Raw genomic sequence first — 16,025 nt, forward strand, 5'->3', positions numbered from 1 at the left:
CTTATTGTATGTTCTTGCAACTGTACAGCTAGATCGTTGAGTGAAATGTTACTTCTCTAGGTATATAGGTGATGGTGCTCCCTTTAGTGAGTCATTTAGAATTCTCTAGATGGGTGAAGAACTGGTGATAATCCAGAAGTAGAAGAATCAGGTTGCTCAAGGGGATCACGGGCAGAATACCTCCTTGCAAATTATTTAGGCACCAGGATAGACCCTCCCTCCACCAGGAGACAGGAGCTGAGTGTGAAGGCCCTAGGTATCTGCAAGGTTTGGACTAGCAAATGTTGTCATTTAATGCATTGACATTCATCCTTGGAAGGATATAATAAATAAGTAGTTCTATGTTTGGGTGCTGGAGAGGCAAGATGGTGTCCTCGGGCAACATGGCTTACAGCCAGGCTGAGAAGGAAGAACCACAGTGACTGCTGTGCCAAACACTTTCGAGAATGTCATTATGTTAGGAATAGGGAATTTGGGGTGCGAATGCTGTTCACTGCATTTTCTAGGATGTATAGAATCAGAAAAATGCACTTGTTAATATTATATGCACTTGATAAATAATGAACTCTGTAATCTGCATTGGATCTGGTTATTTTTCCAGAAAGTATCTGGTCAAAATGTCAGTGTGTTTCAGTTATTCTAAGGAGAAATAAGGAGAGGGATTTCTATCCAGGTTTGGACCAGAGAGAAACAGAAGAGCTTCCCTACTGAGATAGAAAATGGGTAAGAGACAGGAAAAATTCAATGGGAGAAGTACAAATTTATCATGTCAGAGGCAAGCAGGAGAACAGGGGATACTGTCAGTGATACCAGAACATTCATCTACTCAAAACTCAAGGATTTCAGTAAGAGGTATTAGGTCCCTAGAATCCTCTGGTAGATAAAACACAGGAAAACCATCCCTGTTTTGCTGTATTATACCAATCAATCTTATCACTGAGTCTGGGATCCAAAGGTCTCTGGAAGAAGAGACATCATTAGCACAGACAACAGTTAAGGGCGATAATTTGTTTGCCATCTGCCTCATCAAGCAAGGCTGTACTGGCCTTTCAGAAATCTTAGGATTCTTTTCAATCTACCCTGTTCTTCTCTCCCCCCATTCTGACAGGTCATTACTGACATCCTAGAAGAGTATGTTTAGCTTTCTAAATCCTGACATGATAGGACGGCTGGAACTTGTTAGGAGAATAATACAAAGTTTTAACCAGAAGATAAATTGGTCTGTTTATCAAAGATCCTTGTATCATTCTTACTGTTTGCTAAAAGAGAAAGGTAAATGCATTTGATCATTTATTCAGTCAAAACTCCTTATTGAGAACAAACTGTAGAGAAGCAAGATAAGCAAGAAAATAATTTTAATACAGGAGTTCTATGTTCTGATAAGGTTAAGTCCAGGAAGCTCTAGAAACAGAGTAGTGACAACGTACCCAATACTTGTGGTCAAGGGTGGCTTCTTAGAAAAAATAGCATTGACGTGGAGGCCTATGGATATGATTTGATTCATGTATTAAGCACAGACCATGGGCTAGCACTGAACTAGCAAGATCCAGCAGAAACAAAGCTAGTCTCTGCTCTAAAGTGTCTTCTCTCTCTTTAAAGACACAAGCAGCTCTAGAAATTAGCATAACCATGAGACAGTAAATGATTATTAGCTCTGATATGTGATAGAGATAAGTATATATGTGGTCAGAGCAGGGAAAAGGTCTCCATGGTTATCAGTGTGGCCAATTTATAAATGACTGAATTTGGACACCCACTCTGATACTGTGCCATCTGCTTTAAAAGAATTTCCTTCTATTATGTAAAACGCCTGGTCGTGGGGCGGTGCCTATATCAGCGGATGCTTTTTCTTTCAGGGGAGCCTCGGGTGGTCCATCTCAGGTGCAGCTCCAAAGTCAGGGTACGTTAGATGTTCATGCTGTTTGCCACTTGGTGATTCTCATCTATCAACAGCTGTCTGGGAAGAGCACTTTTGTGCATAGGGCCTTTGGAAGAGTCAGAGCTAAGGAAACTCACCAGCTCCTTTAGAGACAAAAACTCACAAGGCACACACCTCACAGTCCAATCTTTATGGCTGAGCAGTAGACCCACAGTATAATTTCAGGCTTTTTCTTGGCATGTGGAATCTGTTACTCCTGAAACTTCAAAATGTACATATTTCCCCCAAATGAGATGTAATTCTGTTGAGTTAATTATCATACAATTATAGCAATGGAGAAGAAAACCCTAATCAAACCTGAACAGCTTGTCTAACTATTAACCAGGCCATAGTGAACCATTACTTAGCTCTGACTTGCATGATCCGTCATAGACGTTCGGCCCTCTGTGAACAAATGCTTAAATGAGTCCACAGTCATTTAAAACCGAGAGGCCTGGCCGCCTGGGATCCTGTGATTGTCTTTAAATTGTTTAGTCATTATATTTTACTGGCGTGAAGTTACGGCAACCTTCTTCCTTCTTTCTGTCTTTTCTGTGTGATGGGAAGGAGTGGGCATAGCTTCTCAGGGCTCTGATCTACAAAAGTAGTGACTTGGTTTTTTTAATTTTGTTTTGTTTTTGGTTTTGTTTTTTAGAGTGAGGAAGCAGAGGTAGAAGGGGTTGGGGGGGGAAGGGTAGAGGGAGAGAGAGAATCTTAGGCAGGCTCCACACCAAGTGTGGAGCCTAACACAGGCTCGATCTCAGGACCCTGAGATCATGACCTGAGCCGAAATCAAGAGCTGGCCGCTTAACGGACTGAGCCACCCAGGCGTCCCAGTAGTGACTTGTTTTAAAACATTTCTACTTATATTCTCTTAAACTACTAAAAAAATATTGGAAGTCAAACGCTAATGGATAACTTTCCTTGCTATGAAGATCCAGAGTTCAAAATTCAGGGTATCTTTCAGTATGAATCCAACTTGATCTATCTTCAGGGCAATTTACTGCCAAATACAAAACCGCTCAGATATGGCATAATCAACTTTTGGTTTCACAGTCTTAAATACAAGAGGTCAATTCGTATTGATAGAGGAGTATGGAAGGAGGGTTTGCTCCGGTTGAAATGGTTACTTTGTTAGAACAGGGAAGGAAAAACAAGGAGTATAAAGCCAATTAGATGGTCTGATACCACCTTCGAGGTTAGGTAATGAGATTGTGGGTTCAGGGGTTCAGTTTCTCCTCAGGCACACTAGAAACTAGGCATGGTAGCTAGTGACGGCCCACTCTTTATTCATTCTGACCCCTATCACACTGGACTTGCCCTGGCATCAGCCACAGGGGCCTCCCAACTATCAGCTGCTCCAGAAAGGCGGGAACTGGCACTTCCTGTGGGACTATATGGTGTCAGGTACACAGTGAACGTAAAGGCCGATTGAACGTGGAGCAGATGCATTTGTCTTGGGCTTTGACAGAGTGGGGCCTTTAGAAATGGAGGCAAGTGATGGGGCACCTGGGTGGCGCAGCCGTTGAGCGTCTCTCTTCGGCTCAGGGCGTGATCCCAGTGTTCTGGGATCGAGCCCCACATCAGGCTCCTCCGCTAGGAGCCTGCTTCTTCCTCTCCCACTCCCCCTGCTGGTGTTTCCTCTCTCGCTGGCTGTCTCTGTCAAATAAATAAAATCTTTAAAAAAAAAAAAAAAAAGAAATGGAGGCAAGTGGCTGACTTTAATTCCGCACACACAGGCTTAACTACAGCAAGTGAGCTCTTCTACTGACAAAGAGGTCTACAGAGTATTTTCGTTTTCCATTGTGTCCTGGTAACTAGGGACTGAGCAAAGGTGGGAGGAAGGAGGTGTGGGGAAAAGACAAGGTGGAGGTGCATCTCTGCTGATGGTGGTGTTGAAGCTGCCACAGCAACCGGCAATGGAAACCACTCAAGGGCCCCAACTGTAAACAAACAATCTGCTCCCATGAAAATAGCACTCTCATAAGACCAAGATCAGCAATCATATTCTTTTTCTCCACTCCAGCCTTCTGCTAACAAGAAGAGAAAGGCAAACGTCTCGGGAATAAGACCCAGTTGGGGTGAATATTCCAGGATGCTTTGAATGTCAAGGCTTGCCTTCCAAGCTTACCTTGCTTCCTGTAAGAGTTTTGAAAAACTGAAAATTAGCTTTGGAAGAGATCCCAAGTTGAAGTTTGCATGGGGAGAAGAGGCCAGTGAGATTGAAGCATATCAACAAGGGCCCAGGCCAGTGCTGGGAGCCCAACCAATAAGAAGGTAGAGAAAAGGAAATATAGTTAACATTTGTGGAGACTTGTGGTGCCCACAGCAAAGAGGAGGGAGAGGGCGAAAAAGGAAAGAGAAGAAAAGCAAAGAACCCCAGAAGAGGATAAGAAAGTACTGGCCGACAAGAGCAGTCTCAGCCTAGGGTAGAATAAGAACGCTCAAGTATTCCAGGGTTGTGTCAAGAACATTCTATAGAAGCTCTTTGGCATCAGAACTCAGAGTGATTTCTCTCATGTTTATAATAGGTGAAATGTACTGAAGCTGATGGATCTGTTTCCTGCATGTACCTCATGAAAGCATTTCCCCCTGGGAAGTGGAGGGGATAGAGATCTCTTCATAGAAAAATAGGCTGGCTTGGTAGTGGTGCGCATAGCTACCTTCTGCTTAAGAAATGAAATAGACATTTATGGGGAGTTAATAGTCAAAGGGGACATAAAAATGTTTCGTCTTCAACATGAAATAGGGCTGGGATGGGGGCAGGGCTACTTCTCAGGGTCCTGGAGCTTCATTACTGCCTTGTTTCCATCACTGTGACCCAGAGTTTTCTTGCCTTGATTTTAAAAATAAATAAATAAATAAAAAGGAGGGGGCAAATTCAGCTGGATTATGTGTCCTGAAGATGTGGGACAGCATGGATGATAGGAGTTTTAGCATTTTTGTGGCTGTTAATACCAATTTTTTCCCCCCAACAAAGTGATTGATCAGAATTAAGGAAACTACCCTGGATGAACTGATTCTTTAAAAAGCTGCTTCTTCAAAAAGCCTGTGATGCCCCTGGGCTAGCAGCTAACCCAGGATTTTAAAGAATAAGAGAATCCGATTCTGAAAGAGAACGGTACAATTCTTGGTATAATCCACACCTCCGAAGTGGTTTTGGGTAGCTGCTGCTCATTAGATTCCCTCGTCAATGCTAATTGTCCATGCTTTAGTAAAGTTTTGCCCTCTGATATTAAACAGCAATAACAACAACACAGAAAATTCTATTAATACAGGCAGGGAAAAAGCCTTACCCCTTGCCATCAGTTTGCTGTATGGCTCTCAGAATTACTGTGGGAGAGTACATCTACTATTCTTGTTTCCCAGAATGTCTCCATGTCTCTGGAGGAGGCATGATGATTGGGCTGAAACTCTTCCTCATCCTGAAGAAGCAGTGTTTGTCCACTCTCAGTCTCCTTTAACAACAAAGGTTATTGCCACCGAATAGCTCAACTGCTTCATTTAGATTATGCTAATTTGTGAGATAGTTGTGTATTAAAAGAGTGTTAAGAAAAAAGCCCAAATTGGAGGCATTTGTCCCTTTTTCCCCCACAAGGAAAGCAAACCAAGACTTAATTACAGTTTCAACCTCTCCCAGGAATGTGACCTTTTAAAAGTCGATCTGAAATTTCCTCATCAGTGCCCGCAAGGTCATCTGCATGATAAAAACCAAGCTGGTTCCCTTCCCACCGAAAAGAAGAGGTCCTGACCAGAAAGAATCCTTTCTTGTCTTTCGGGAATAACTTCCTTGTCACACCCTCTCTCCTATAAAAGCCTTCCATTTTGTACAACTTGTCAGAGCATCTCTCTACCTGCTAGAAGGGATACTGCCTAGTTCATGAGTGGTTTACGAAAGCCGAAGAGATCTTCAAATATACTCTGTTGAATCTGGTTTGTTAAACAAGAGTAATAACAATAGCTGCCATGAACGAGTACACGTTATGCCAGACAATGGACTTCGCTTTTATCTGCCATCTTGTTTAATCTTCATGGAAACTGTACAATGTAGTTATTTTTATATCCATTTTACAGATGAGGAAATCTGGAAATTAAGCACATTTCTTTAAGTTTACTCGTTTGCTAGTAAGTAGTAAAACAGAAATTCATATACAAAGAGAATCTGACTCTAAAACCCACGGGCATAACCATGAAGGTGTAGCGCTTCCCTAGGGCAATTGATAAAAAGTCTGTGATGCTAGTTCCTAAATAAATGTTTAAAGAATTGAACTGAGTTCAAAATTGAGTGGAAAACCATCCGTCTCTAACCCTTGCCCTCAAGGTAATATGCTTCTGACACTTTATGTATCTTTTAGTCTTACAGCCAAACCCGAGGTGTGGATTCTAATGATGGACAGAGCTGTATTTTCATCCCAATTCCTCCATTCCTAGGTGTGTGCCTTTGGATTCAACCTGTCTGATTTCAGTTCACTCATTTTAAAAACTGAGATGGTATTTTCTGTATAGAGTTATAAAATGGATTATGTGACGTAAACAATGACTGCTTAGTCAACTGGCATAGATTAAATGTCTGAAACACCTCCCCTCTGTAATGCTCATGTGCATGTCCATTTTCTTAACTAGTCTGAAAACTTCTGTTCCTGGAGAATAATATTAAAAATGTCACTCTTTGGTCCTTAAATTCAGGTTTTTTCCTTTTAATAACAGAGAACCATATTATATTTATGTGATAGTTCTACTTTTTAGGTGATTTCTCATAAACGTTGGGGGAGTCGCCTACTTTTTCTTTTTATTATATCTTGATTCACGACTAGGAACTGTCAACATCTCAGTAAGTAACCACTATCTCCTGCGAGTGACAGAAGCTTTTCTGGAAGTTAACATTGTCTATTGATTGCTCTTTTCCATCAATAGACTTGTGGCCCTGATCAAGGGCAGTAGTGCCAATTGTTAGGCCATTACAGACGCGTTTGGATTTCCTTGCAATCTGTAGGACAGGCCTAATGGGATCTACTGTCATCCCATAGATAGCACAAGAGCTGCTGTGCTTTACTTAATGTAAAGGGACATTTCATAATTCTGGCTAAATTGGAATCACAAATCAGAGGAAATTTAGGAGCAAATTATAGTGATCTTGCCCTCTGGAGGCTTTAGAAGAATAAGTCCTTGCAGCAGTTGGTAATGGCTGTTGACGAAGTGCCTTTTAGCTCAAGAAGAAAAGCTACTATTTCAGGAGTTGAGAGTTTCTGGGGTCTAATGACATAAATGATCAATTCTTCACAAACTAAAACGTCTCATGATTTAAATGGGTGAGAAATATTAGTGTCCAATGAGGCAGTACAAAATTGAAGTAATTTTAGAAATATTTTAGGAAGGCATAACGAGAATGTAGGGAAAATGGCTGCACCCAATGTTAGGGTACTAATACCAAGTTTAGAAGAAAAACTATTAAATGCAGATACCGGATAATTATTCTGTGCCAGGAACTGTGCTAATTATACATTATATATTATGCTATGTAAATTCTTGTAACAACCTTGAGAAGAATATCTAAATTTTAAATCTGTAGTTCAGAAAGTTTCAGTAATTGGTCTTAGTACAAAAAGCTAGTACACTGCATGACTTGGACTTTGAACTCAGAATTTGTCAGGAAAGTGTGTTCCCTTTCTATCATGTACATTTCATTGTGTGCCTCTTGGCTTGTAATCTTTCAGTATTCCCTACTGCCTGTTGGCCTCACTCTGGGGAGACTGGGCCTTCTGTTCATTCGTCTAAGGTATAAATTAGTCTACCTTTAGTATATTGGGGGTCAGTATTACCCAAGGAAAAGCTAAAGGTAGAATCTGAGATTAATAGCACATGAATGGGACCGATATTTGAGACGCATATATCAATTCGGGATAATCCATAGGCCTCCTTCCACACGCACATGAGAACTGTGCTCTGTGCTCTGGTTTATTCAAGCATCTTCATGTATAGGAGAGGGAGATACCCTGCTGAGTGTAAGCTAAGACACGATCTCAATAATCATAAGGCAATGGCTATGTATTTATGGAGCAGCTACTCTTTTTCAGGTGCTGTACTACATGTTTTAGCTCTCTGATCCACTTAACCTTTACAATTTTTATCTTTAAGATAAGATGTGCTAAGTTTTCAAAGCCAGCATTCAGTGAGATCAAGTCAGTTGTGTAGAATCACAGATGTAGAAAATGACAGATCTGAGATGTAGGTCTGTCCAAGTCCAAGTGTTACATTTGTTCCCCTTTAACCTACTCATTAGTTAATTACCAACATGAACTAACTGCATGCTAGGGCCAGTGCTAGGTACAGGGAATCATAAGTCCTACCCTCAGGGTTTTATGTTTTTCATGTTTTAGTCAATTCTCTCCTATCACAAAGAAAACTTCATGGCTCCTTGAACAGGATTGAGTCTTCTGTTTTTGTCCTCCTGTGATTTGTCCTGCACTATATTAGGTAAGCAGTAGGCATTCAACAATACTACATAATTGGCTTATTCATCTCAAGACCTTGTTCATCCTACCATCTCTCACTTAGGTGAATCAAGGCCATTCTACCCTGAATCATGATCCCTCAATGCTTTGGAGAACTCCAACTTTGTAATTCCTTTGCATTAACACAATTAGCAGAATTCTCTTCTATTAACAGAAATGGAAATGAAAGTGGTTAATGTCTCTCTGATATAATGCCAACTGGGCATGAAAAGAAGCTGGAAACATCAGCAGGAAACAATGTGTCATACTCTCATAGGTCTTTTCCCTCTTGGATTACAGTACTTTTCTCCTACTGCCAGTTTCTTCTGTGCTTTTGCCCAGATCAATAGAGGAAAGCAAAAGAAAACACCTATGAATGAAGTTTTAGTGATGTCATCTCATTTAGCTTCTCTCCCTTCTCTGGGCAAGGGGATGGAGTGGGACTTCATGGGCAGCTAACTTCCCAGCGTGAGCTACTAGAGATCTCAACTTCTCAACGGTTATCAGAAGAACGTGGAGATCTCCCCAGAGATGTCACATGCCTGGAAAGATGTGCTTCACAGAGAATGGTGAAATATGTCCAAATCTGGCTTTTATTTTAGGGCTTAGAAAAGCATTCAGTGTGTTCTCTTTCTCTCTCTTTCTCACCCTCCCCCCCCATCTCTGTCTGTCTCTCTGTTTCTGTCTCTCTTGTTTTGTGTGATATTAGCATGATCTTAGAAAGTGAGTGAAGTTTGTTAGGGGAAGGCTCTGTTCACTGACACCAGTAGTCCAAAAGACTATAGTTATTACTAAAATGAACAATTACTCTGACATGGATACAAATAAACTAATAATGCTGGTCCATTTATCCGTTGATCTATTCAGCAAGCAGTAATTTACGGAGTGACTTCTATGTAAAAGGCATGGCTCTAGGCCAAGAAAACACAGTAGTGGATTAGTAGACATGATCTCAACCCTAAAAACCTTGACAATCTGGTGAAAGAAATAGTCTAAAATAAGAGAATAGATAAATGCCTAAACTATATTATTGTATGTTAAATTACGAAAGCTAAGGTTTTGATCTCAAAACAGTAAAGAATATTTCTGTCTCCATGGAAGTCTTTGAGTTGTTTGATCTGTTTTTTTTAATGTCTAAATATTTTCCAATTTCTTTTGTTGTACTCACAAAACACCTTGCACATCATCCTATACTTAGTAGGTATAACAGATAAGTGGATACTACCACAAGGGACAAATGTTCATTGAGTACTTGCTGTGTGTCAGTCACTATAAAGATGTTCCATTTTTGTGGCACATTGTGCTATGAGCTTAATAAAATAAGAGCTAACATTTATTGGGTACTTTTTATGAGTCAGTGATTTTCATGTAATATTAATTCACTTAATCTTCGTATAGTAATGTGTTAATCAGGGTTCTCCAGAGAAACAGAACCAATGGGAGAGATATAGATAGATGTAGATAGATATAGATATAGATATAGATATAGATATAGATATAGATATAGATAGATATAGATATCTACATGAGAAGTCCCATGATCTGCCTTCTGCAAGCTGGAGAACCAAGAAAGCCAGGGCATAATGCAGTCTAAGTTCAAAAGCCTGAGAATCGGAGGGGCTGTTAGCCTAAGTCCTGCTGTGAGTCCAAAGGCCTATGAATCAAGATCGCCCATGTCCAAGGGCAGGACAGAAGTAGATACATCTGTTCAAGCAGAGAGAGTGAATTTGCCTTTCATCTACCTTCAAACCCTCAGTAGCTTGGATGATGTACACCCACGATGATGAATGTGATCTTTCTCACTCAGTCTACAGATTTACACGTCTTCTGGAGACAACCTCACACTCACGGACGTACCCAGATATGATGTTTTACCAGCTATCTGAGCATCCCTGAGCCCTATGAAGTTGACACATAAAATTAACCATCACAGTTCCTATGAGGTATGACCATAATATAGGTTAAGTAATTTTTCCAAGTTCACAATTGGCAAATGTCAGGACTCAGATATGATCCCAGCTTGTCTTACTCCATTATGTGTATTCACAACCGCTATGCTAGTTCGTTCAAGCTACATAGCCTAAACATACATTTGAACATATCAGAATGCATGGCATATATAAAATAAAATATTATTTGGGGAATTTTTTTCAGTCATAGATATACATTTATACATGCATAATATTTATAAGTGCACAAAGTCAAATATAAAACTTATTTCTCATGTGCATTATGCTCAAAAAAGTCTCAAAAGCACCATTATTAATCATAAGAACGCCCAACACATTAGTGGACAGGAATCTACTTTATCCCAGAAATGTCTGCTACTTAAAATGGGCTTTTGGGAGAAGGCAGTGCAATTTTAAAAGTGGATGCCTTGGACTGGGAGGTGAGTGGAGTAGGGAGAGTTTGGTAAAAGGGTACAAATTTTCAGTTATAAAATGGATAAGGTCTGAAGGTCTAATGTATCACATAATGACTATATAGTTGTTAACACTGTATTGTATATTTGAAATTTGCTAAGAGGTAGAATGTAAATGTTCTCACACACAAAAAAGGGTTAATATGTGCGTTGATGGATGTGTGAATTAACTCAGTGGGAGGGATATATGTACGCATATATCAAATCATCACTTGTGCACTTTAAAGATCTTATGATTTTATTTGTCAATTATACCTTCATAAAGTTGGAAAATAAAGTAAATGTGTTTTCTGTGGTTCACGAGCTTTGGGAGTCAATGGCAGCTGAGTTTACCTCCCAAGGCTGCAGCCAAGGATGTGGAGATTCTTGACAAATCTTATGTTTCCCAATGAAAATGGGAATAAACAGATTTTTATTTTGCATGATAACTGTAAAAATTACATGAGATAAAATTTAAATCACTTAACATACCTCTGCTACTTAGCAAATATTATGAGTGCCTTCTTTTTCCCCAACACCCATGCAATTCATACTCTATAGACCCTGGACCCTGCTCAAAGAAATTCCTAAAGATTCCATGGGTTGGCTGTTGTGACCCCCAGGTGTTTGGCACACTTATCATTTCCAACCATTCGTGTAGGGTACGATGACTGGGAAAACAAAGGCCATCTGTTCTTTTAGGGAATAAGTAATGGAGCAACTACGCAAGGTAGCCAAGAGCCAGGATCTGCAAATACACCCACCCAAGTCTCACTCCAAGAATAAGGCAATGAATAGGAAACTTCTTGGGTAAAAGTGGACTGGGCTTCTCTAGGTCTCTTCATACCAGAAATGTTTTAGAAGGTGAAGCTATCATGACAAGTCCCATGTTGGAAGAATTCATGGAGATTCATTGAGCTTAAGGCTCTTTAAAAATTGGAAGATTGTAGAAACTTCCTCCTCGGCTACAGGCTACAACCCCCCGAGAACTCTGGAACCTGTATTTTTCCAGTTCTGTAAGGGCTCTTGCTCTGAAATGAAAAAAAAAAAAAAAAAAACCAGATGCTTCTTGCAGCTGGTTTCACCTATTAGCTCTTTAATCTATCGTAGAAGAGAGCTCTGCTTCCGTAATAGCAATGTGTTCCATCTGGGTCGTATGCAAGATGCTGGCCTGACAGCATTACATTGCAGGGGAAATACCAGATACCAGTTCTTTCTTCACTTCAATGAGATTTTCTCTTCTCCTTGCTCTCACTCCAAGCACCTACCCCTTGTCCTCACTGCCCCCCACCCCTTCACCACCTTTGTAGTTAAGACATGGATAGAGATGTGTTTCCAGCTGCTTAGTTGCAATCAATCCCCAGCTTTCTTTAAATATTGAAAGACTCCTTTTATGTTGTTTTCTTTAGCAACATTTGCTTTTATTTGACTCACTGTTCCAATAATTGGGAAATGGAATCTTCACTGAGAAGGTGTAAGTGAATAGGACCTAACAGTTTCAATTCAGCTAGAGTTATATGAAATGTGTGGGGGTTACAACCCTTGTCAGAGTGAGACACTTGCTTTTATGAAGAGCATATATTTGAACAATTGCAACTAAATACAGTCGTCCTAACCCTTGTGCCCATAAACAATGATTGTAAATGGTAACCTTTAAAAGGAAAAAAAAAGAAGAAAGATTCTTAGATGTGCAGTTGACTAGGTTGAATTGCATTTTTGTACAGGTTTTTCAGATGTGTGTGTGTGTGTGTAAAATACTGTGTGTGTGTATATATATATGTATATATACACACACACACACATATATGATTTTTTAAAACTTTTTTCCTAGTTTACTCCTAAAATTTACCGTGACTAACCTTCAATTTTAACTCATTTGTTTTACTTCACATCTGCTTCCTGATGCCCAGGTTAAGAAAACAAATATTCACCTTCGAGCCATAGGCATCTACGGAAACAAGTACCAACTGAAACATGACCAAAAGTCAATTGAAGGAGAAACACAACAGATTGGAATTCCTTGTGGCCCCCCTCCTGATTTCTTTCAGGCCCCGGGCAAGTGAGCATGTGCTAATTTGCATGGTTGACTAAATGGCATGCTTAGACCCCAAATTTGCATCTCTGCTTGGGTTCAAAAGTGGGTCCCTGAGCCAGTTTCCCTTAGCTCCTTTGTTATTTCCCACTCATAAGTTAACCCCCTTTGGGAATGCTGCTCACCAGGGTACATCTTAGTGCAGAGAAGCAGTAATTGACTGGGCCCCCTTCTTCCTCTAATGTGGGGCACAGCCAGCTGGTACTCATGTGATGTAGGGAAGAGGAAGGGATGGGGAAGAGAAGGAGATGGTTTCCAAGGCAATCACACAGAGGGCATGGAGTGACTTGCCCCACTCTGTTCCCTTTCCAAGGGAAGAAACTCACTACAGTTCAAGGTCATCCAGATTTTCATCCTCCTTCCACCCCACCCCCCATCCTGAAGTCTTGATTGGGAAGAAAGGGTTAACTACAAGCTGAACAGCTTTATGCAAACCATACATTTCTCTGGACCTCAATTTCCTTACCTGTGAAATGGGAATCAGATACTTGCCTGGTCTAATGCACTGGACTGTAAGAAAGTCTATAATGGTGTTTTGAGGTTATTTGAGGTTCAGGAGTGAAAAGCAAATTTGCTCTTGTGTACTGTGTGGCGAAATCTTCTGAAGCAAGGGTCCTTGGGAAGAATGCTGAGACCCATACACAGTAACTTCCAAGGGGGTGTGTGTCTCCCTCAGTTCCTCTGACCTTGGTCACCCTAGCCATTTCATTGACGAGAAACTTAAAACCCAGAGAGCTGAAGCAGACTTGTTATGTCAGGCCATCAAAGTGAAGGGTTCTGCAAACAGAAGGCCACTCTACATTTATGCAAATACAGACGGTTTTATGGGGGTGCTATTTCAGCCTTTGCTTGGAAGAAAATTGAGCTGAGTAAGTAATACTTTGAAGAGTGTATTAGTTTGGTTGCAAGTGTCAGAATTCTAACCCTAGCAAGCTATTGGCAAGAAGGTCATTTATCAACATACACGATCATGGCAGAGTTGAACCACCAAACAGGGCAAGGAGAGGGATCCAGCTGAGCCGCTAACCAGAATCAGAGGTGTGAATGCTGTAGACCTGCCCTCCAAGTTTCACAGCTCTCTCTGTCTGTTTCCACTTTATAATAATTATTATTATTCTTTTCACTGCATGTTACCTTTCAGGGGAAGCAAATGGAAAAACAAGATTCACATTTTCTGCTTTGGCCACAAGAGGGAGACTGTATCCCCCTCCCTGTACTCGGAAATTTAAGGTATCTCAGGAAAGTGCAGGGATTGGTCTAGGTTGGGAAAGAGGATGAGGCTAAGCCAAAGCACAGCAGCTTCCATTAGGAGAGCAAAGATAAAGTAGGTTAGAAGCTGGTCCCAGGAAATGAGTTTTCCTGGGCAGAAAACTAGTGTGATGGAATCACTTAAAATGCATATCTAATCCCAGAAATACAGCCAGAGGTCCACTCGGTGCTGCAGAGCCCTCTCTCCTATTAGGGATTAAGAGAGATGAATCTGATGTTGGACCATCAGTCCCAGCTTCTACACTATGCTGAGATTCGGATACTATGCTTTCTCAATCCAAGCAAACTTCCCTTGCTGGTGCCCAACTGAAGAACAGAGAAAACACTGGAGAAAGAGGGGCTTGCTTTGAATCGACCATAATGAAGATAGTGTATGAGTCTCCCCATGCTGCCTTCCTTTTTCCAAGAGGCATTGGATCTGGCATGATCATCATTTAGTGCCCCGACTGGGTCTCCAAGCAACACGCAGCGCCTCGGACCATGCCGACCACAGAAGACTTTACAAAGCTGGGCTGCAAGTTCCAAGGGAGACACCTTAAGTCACTTGTACTATTCAGTACTCACAGGAATTAAACAAACCGACTAACCAAATGCTAACTGGAAATATAAAAACCCCTCCAAGGCTCCTGGGGAGCTACCAGGGCAGTTGAGGTAACACAAACAAAAAGGCCCAAAGCACCTCTGAAGGCAATTTCAATGCTCCAGCTCGGTATTGCTGAGATTAAAAATGCAAGGTAGCATCATAATTACAAGGAAAGCATTTTGACCGCCTCTAAAGTGTAGCACTTTGTAAATCAGTAAGTCATTGTTATGTTCCTGGAGAAAGGAGGCTTTCCAAATCAAATAAAATATCTCAGAATTTAATTGTATTTTTCTTCTAGTAAATAACTTTTTTTTTTTTTTGCCTACAGATATGGCTGAATGCAAATGAAGATGATGTTTTCATATTCATAATGGATTTTAGGTTTAACTATAGCCTAGATTTAACCAGGCCAAGGACTATAGAAGGGGATAATACTTATTACAAACTTTTGCCAAAGATCCTGTTTTGTTTTCTCCCTAAAGTGGAGCTATGCATCCATAACACGGAAAGCAAACAAGACATTCTTGTTACATGAGATGAGAAGCTCTTTTCTACAAGGAGGTGAGAAGAACTAGTAGGTTGTACAAATATTACTCATTGAGAAGTTCATATTTAAATGGCACCTTGCTTGTACCAGACAGGATATTTACAGGGTATTTACAAAAATTCTCATGGCGATCCCCTGTGCTAGATTTTATATACACATTAGAGAGATGAAAACTGAGATCGCGTAATATCGTTTAATACACTCAAGGTCACACAGATAGGAAACAGAGTGGCCCGGATCTGTCTGGCTGTTGAAACCTATGCATTTCTTGGTGCATCATCTCTGCCTCTATTTTGCTTTGAGAATGCTGATTCAGGAATGAATGAAATATGTTCAGCCCTACTGGATGCTATCATGTCTTCAAGCTTCCAAGAGAGATTATTAGAGTTGGGATTAAAAAAAAATCCCCTTTCAACTTCACATATTTATGAATGTGTCAATGAACACTTTAAGAATGTATCTATCAATATCAAATGTGGTTTTTAGCAGAAACCTTGAAAAAATTGCAGAATTATCCTCTGAAATATTGCTGCTATTATTTTTTAAAATTGCAAGAAAATGTTCTGCCATTTCAGACCATTTATCTCTGTTAACAAGACACTTTTTTAGTTGGATAGATAATGTACACCCATCTGGTCTGCAGCTTCTTCATTTACTGTGGTAATAATAACTAAAGGCATTTCTCCATTGCTTTGGCAATGTCCAGGCCAGTCTTTTGCCTTTC

The 16,025-nt window shown here is 40.5% G+C and overlaps 1 protein-coding gene across 3 annotated transcripts in view; it reads right to left on the minus strand.

Annotated features, from left to right (window-relative positions):
- LOC123775788 (cytosolic beta-glucosidase) overlaps positions 1–16,025 on the minus strand; it is an 889,125-nt gene that overhangs the window by 37,722 nt on the left and 835,378 nt on the right. The window lies entirely within an intron of this gene.

Source organism: Ursus americanus, chromosome 8 (genome assembly GCF_024610735.1).
Source record: "Ursus americanus isolate L20-20 chromosome 8, mUrsAme1.1.p, whole genome shotgun sequence".
NCBI lineage: Eukaryota > Metazoa > Chordata > Mammalia > Carnivora > Ursidae > Ursus > Ursus americanus.